Source organism: Diceros bicornis, chromosome 35 (genome assembly GCF_020826845.1).
Source record: "Diceros bicornis minor isolate mBicDic1 chromosome 35, mDicBic1.mat.cur, whole genome shotgun sequence".
NCBI lineage: Eukaryota > Metazoa > Chordata > Mammalia > Perissodactyla > Rhinocerotidae > Diceros > Diceros bicornis.
Window position 1 is genome coordinate 33,574,591 of NC_080774.1, and position 6,000 is coordinate 33,580,590.

Consider the following 6,000-nt stretch of genomic DNA (forward strand, 5'->3'; position numbering starts at 1 on the left):
GCTCCACAGGGCCTCTGGAGGCACCATGGGCACCAGGCTGTGGGTGCCCTCCCTGAAGTCTGATGGAGCTAAAGCCTTGTCAGGACAAACGTGACCTCCTCCTCTCCTCGGCCATCTGGACCATCCCGGAACTGGAACCCAATCGAGGCCAGGGCCATAGGTCTAAGAAGGACACACGCACGCGTGTTTCCCTTCTGGCATGCCTGGAAGTCAAACATGACCTCAGCTTGGGGCATGCTTAGAAAAGGAGGGCATGCTACATTTCTTAAACGAGTGAGTCCAGGAAGGTGAGATTTTATGCTAGCTGTGAGTTTTGAACCTGGCACCTGGAAGCGACTTCAGTCTCCATCTATCAATGATTCATTTGAAGATCAAGTCCATACTCCCATGGAGTCTTTGCCTAGGAGTTTCCCTGGGAGCATTGAACTTGTACAGAAAACGGCAGGGAAAGATACAATAGCAACACCAAGCAATCACTCAGGAAAGTGGATGAAGCTCACTCTTCGGTCATTTTCACATTTGTGCATGTATGGGCATGAATAGCTCCCTATATTCTTTCCTAGTGTTTTGTAGAGAAGGTGTCCGTTATCTCAGAGCCCCTCGGCAGTCTTCCTTCATCCATGGCTCCTCCCTTCCCTTCAAGTGGTACTTTGAGCAATGCCTCTTGCACTTTCAGGTGGCATGTGACTCTCCTTAGGTACAATAAAAATATCTTTGAAAATGTAATGTGACTTCTTGGTTGTGATTTGGTCCACACGCCCTCTGTCTCATCTGTCATGCAATTCTTCGGAGATTGGCAATGCCTCCTTTGCCTGGGACGGTGCGAGAAGGAGGTCGGGATGCCCAGCTCTAGTTCAAAGCTTCTGTCTACAAAGATACCAGATTGGAATCACTAAAATCGTCCCGCAGTGAACAACCTTACCTTCGATTTGGGCAGCCTAATGCGCAAGCCTTCCTCAAGGCTGTATACATTGAGTACAAGTGCCACAATAATCCCAGCACACTCTTTATGAACAGATTATACTCAGCAGAGGTCATGTCAACCCCTAAGGCTGATGGTATTATGTAGGCCATAAAATCGACCCTCCAGGTCTCCTTGCCCCTCTCTTTATCTCTAAATCTCCCTCCCTGCCTCTCTCTCTCTCTCTTCCTCACCGAGTCTCTTTCTCTCTTTCTCTCTCTCTCTCTCTCTCTCTCTCTCTCACACACACACACACACACACACACACACAAACACCCAAAAGCATTTTGAAGCATACTGTGAATGCCAGTAGCTCACTTCCCTGGTTATCTCATTCTGTCTCAAGACCGTTCCCCAGTATGCTCTGAGGTAAGACATTCTGAACACACTAGCTTCATGCCCATATTTCCTACTCCCATGTGATTAGACTTGGCCAATAATGAAAGAATTCTGATATTGACCAATGAAAGCCCATACACAACTATATCTGTATCTCTGTCTACATCTGCATCCACCTCTATTTGTCTAGAGAGTGTATCACTCTATAGATATATCTAGTCCTAAAAATCCCTGCCCATCTCTCCTCCCCTAGGTTCCCCTTTGGCCATATCTCTCTATATGACAATCTACCTGTAATTTCTGTAGAGACAGGGAAAGAATGTGTTTCGCTGGCTGAACGTGTTCGGATAGAGCTTCTGAAACAAGAGTCTGGCCACGGTGGGCTCAAGACAAATGGGACTGGCTCTTTAGCAAAGGAAGCCACCTGGAGGAATGGCCCTTTTAAGAGGGGAAGAGGAAAGCTGTCTCAGGGTGCCTGGAAGCCTCAGTTCCGTTGTGTGCCGGCCTTCCGCGGACGGTGTAGCTACATCGAAGAGGCAGGTTTCAGTCCTGTGAGGATGCAATGCTGACTCCTGCAGAGGAGTCTGAGAGCCGGGGCTGGGCCATCGGAGCCTACACTGTCAATGGATGTCCTGGGCGAAAACACATCTGGGCGCTCTCAGGAGGCCCTGGCTGCTCTGCATAAGGCAGCTGCCACGCTCACGAACAACCTGCCAGACGAGGTGTCCTAGTGGGAGCTGGTGGATGTCTGACAACTAGCACGTCTGCAGGAGTAGCACTCTACGGTGAGGTTGCAGGTGCTTTTCTCTGCAAGGAGATCCGCATCCAAACCTGGGAGAGCCGCCATGAGCCCAACAAGATGATGGCATCTCCCTCTGATGTCCCGTGCCTCACAACTAGGGTCCGGGATTCGGATATATTGAACACATCCTCCTGGGACTCTTAGGCCACGTCCAGTCCCCTTGGCATCCACCCTCGGGCTCCACCTAGTGAGCACCTACATGTGGGCAAATAGTTTAAGAAATATACACATCAATGAATAAATAAATGAATGAATATACACATAAGTAAATGAAAGAGAGAATCAGAGAGTAAGGATGCCATAGCGGGCAGATTGGACATTTGGCCTCTGGAGCCAAGATCAGAACTTTGCTCCTGTACCAGGTTGGGGGTTTTATGCTTTTGGGGAAGGCTCCGCAGTTAGGGCGTCACCCCTGCAAACGAAATTGACCCCTTCGTGGAGCCTCCCTGCCCACCTGACACCTTCTGCTGTATGGCAGCTCTCTAACACAATCCTGCTGAAACCCACGGTCTGAGAACAACCTATTAAATGGGAAGGATCCTGTCCTTCCACATCGCCTTACTTCTATTTATATTTACTTCCTTTTTTGGTTTTTGTAATTGCAGTAACATTGGTTGGTAACATTGTGTAAATTTCAGGCATACCGCTATTTCTGCATTGATTACACCACGTCCACCACCCAAATACTAATTACAGTCCATCACCACACACATGTGCCTAATCATCCCTTTCGCCACCCCCCCTCCTCCCCTCTGGTAAGCACCAATCTAATCTCTGTCTCTATGTGTTGATTTGTTGTGGTTTTCTTCTTCTACTTATGAGTGAGATCGTACCGTATTTGACCTTCTCCCTCTGACTTATTTCGCTTGGCATAATACCCTCAATGTCCATCCATGTTGTCACAAATGGCTGGCTTTCATTGTTTCTAAGTGCCCATCAAGGGACGAATGGATGAAGGAGTTGTGGTCTATATACACAATGGAATACTCCTTACTCGTATTTAAATAGGCGATGTTTCTTCTATGTCAAGCCGGTGGCCTTTCTGCTACCTAAAAATACACACACACACACACACAGACACAAAAGCACACTCCTCCCTAGTACTATTTTAAAATAATTGAATGCATTTAGTTTCTGGTATAAATAGTCTCATCTTCACTTCATTCTCCTTAGGCTGATTTTCTTCCTCTTAGCACACAGAGTTGGGTTTCACAGCCTTGGGTGGCAAAAGTATACACTAGTGTTCGAAGGTTGGTCGTTTGGTTGGTTGGTTGCTTGCCTTGCTTGCTTCCCTCGATTTTGGGGGTTTCCTAAAAGTTATCTGGAGCATATACTCGATTGAAATGATTGACTGGTAACACTTTTTTATCCAACCATTCCTTTCAACCACAGCTGTCACATCCACCGTCTAAGCTTTTGCTTTTATAAACCCCTCATTTTTTTTAACATAAATCGGCACTTTTGGTTTCTAGTTTGTTTTCATTTTCTATGAAAGAAAGGTCTATCTTCAAAGACATGGGACTCCTGTCAGCATTCTCATGTTCTTTGAATTGTCTTCCCCCTCTCCCGTGTTGTTAAGCAGTGCTATCCTTTTCTGACCTCTTGAATCTCTTGACCTACCCTGACAATAGGCATCAAGAACAGTAGAAACCAGCTAGAGATAGTCTGTTTCCCTTCCTTCAAACCATAAAAAGTATTATGTTTCATTCCGACTTTTGAGGTTTTGACAGCAGACAATGCTTCAGCCTCCATTTCGACGTGCATGACCTGGGTTGACCTCAGCCTAGCCTTCAATGCCCTTGGGCATGACTCATGGGTAAAACCCAGAAAACGATTCACCTGTTGAATTTTAAGTATTCGTTCCTCACCCGAAAGTAAAAGGAAATGCTTCGAGGTTGGAAAAAAGTGCATTCCGGGGCATGCTGAGGGAAATGTGCAAAGTACACGATCAAAGCAAGGCTCTCCGCATTGGATATACGACCGTTATCCGCAATCACGGAAAACCCAGAGGAATGGAACGTATCAGGGAGCAAACTGTTTCTACGTGTGCAAAGTCGTCAGCCTGAAGTCAAAGTTATACTGGGAAAAGGATTATGACGGTTGCAAAGGTCCCCGCTAGCCTCTCAACTGGCCCTTAACGGTCAACTTCCACCTGTTTGGTGGGATCCCCGCAAGGTCATAAATATTGAATGAAGCGCTACCATAGGAAGCTATTGAAAGAAATAGGGGCGGGCCAAGCTGGGCCTTGATAAGCCCTGTGCTTCCGGGTACCGCTCAGTTGGCCAGCCGTCTCTGTGGAATCCAAGTGACTCTCCCAAGATGGATTCGAGCAGCTCATTAAGCGGTAAGTTCCCATCTGCATCTCGGCTCTGTAGTCAGATCATCCAAGAGCCTTCATGCTTTTCTAGCTTTCAAGAACATATCACTTACCAGGCTGGATGCAGGGACCGATTGTCTAGGGCTCTGTTTCAGCGACACTTTGTGGGCGACAGAGGGATTGTGTCGAGACAAGCTTGGACCTGGCTTCCTTGGAATGAAAATCCGAGTTGATAGCCGTGATTTCCATCAATGGCTCCTCTACTGAAAGTCTTCAAGTTGGCTCTCTGGTGGTAGAGAACAGCACATGAATTATCAAGTATTTTATGTCTAATTTTAGAAGTATATCTTTCATTCACATGGACGAAAAGTTGCATGCTTGTGGAAGGGGAACTTGCCGTTTGTCTAAAATTTAAAGGAGCTCCTTGTTATTTCCAATAACATCCCTTGTTTCTGTGGCTTCCCCATTCTGTTTGCATGTAATTATATGGATTACTTGCGTGTGGTTGGTACCTTCCCTAGGTCGTTGACTCTCGTCCTTTCCACAAGGCGCCCTCCTTGTGGACCGGCCTGTTTCCCAGTCAACGTAACCTTAGGTGCATGCTTTAGTTCAAAATGGACAGCACTCCTCAGACGTGGAAATGTTCCAAATGGCGTAAAGAGAAGAGCTAGGCTTGCACCACCGGTTTGCATCCCTGTGGAAGCCTTCCTAGTACGTTTACCCTCTTCTCTCTGACAGGCCGGCACCCACGAGGATCCCGACGAAGGAGGACCGTTTTGAATCCGAGTCAAAGGGATGCTCTGCAAGCATTGTTTCAACAGAACCCCTACCCCGGGATCGCCACCAGAGAACGACTGGCCCAAGAAATTGACATTCCGGAAGCCAGAGTCCAGGTAGGCTTGAGTTTCTCTCTCATCCTCTCCCAGGCTCAAGGTACAGACACAATCGGAGCTAAGCAATCTGCAGTCAGTCTCTTTGGTCAGGGAGTTGGCTTAGAAGCTTTTTTTCTGCTTGTGTCATGCCATGCGAAGAACGCAATCACAACAACAAGACACGTGTCTATGCCTTTCACCAACGCTGGAAATCTTGGTTTGGTGTACTCACTGATGGAGGAAGGGAGTACACTGGGTCATTCACCAGAGAGCCAAACGTTCAGTCATATGTGGTCACTCGAGAGGATTTAAGCCATGGGGTCAACATGGTCGTGATATGTTGCGCTTGATCACTGCCGTCGCTACTACAGAAGACGGAGTACCCTGCAGCACTGAGTCCTCTGGTTAAGAGTTGATGGGTGTCCCGGGTTCTCAGAGCGGTTTTTGTTTTGTTTTGACACTTGCTTTAGTGCTACCAAGGGTTTCAAATGGGTCGGGCACATGGGACAGTTTAAAGCCCAACCCCATATTGAATGATTGTCCAAGCAGTGGTCGATAGAGAAAGGAAAGTCAACCTAATGTCTCCCCTGACCAAAGAGACAGCTGGGAAGTACACGCTCACTCTAGGAGAAGCCGGCTTCAGATCGCCAACCAAGAATTTAAGGCGACTTAGCAGAGGCAGGTATTGAAGGCGGGGTTTTTGGATTTG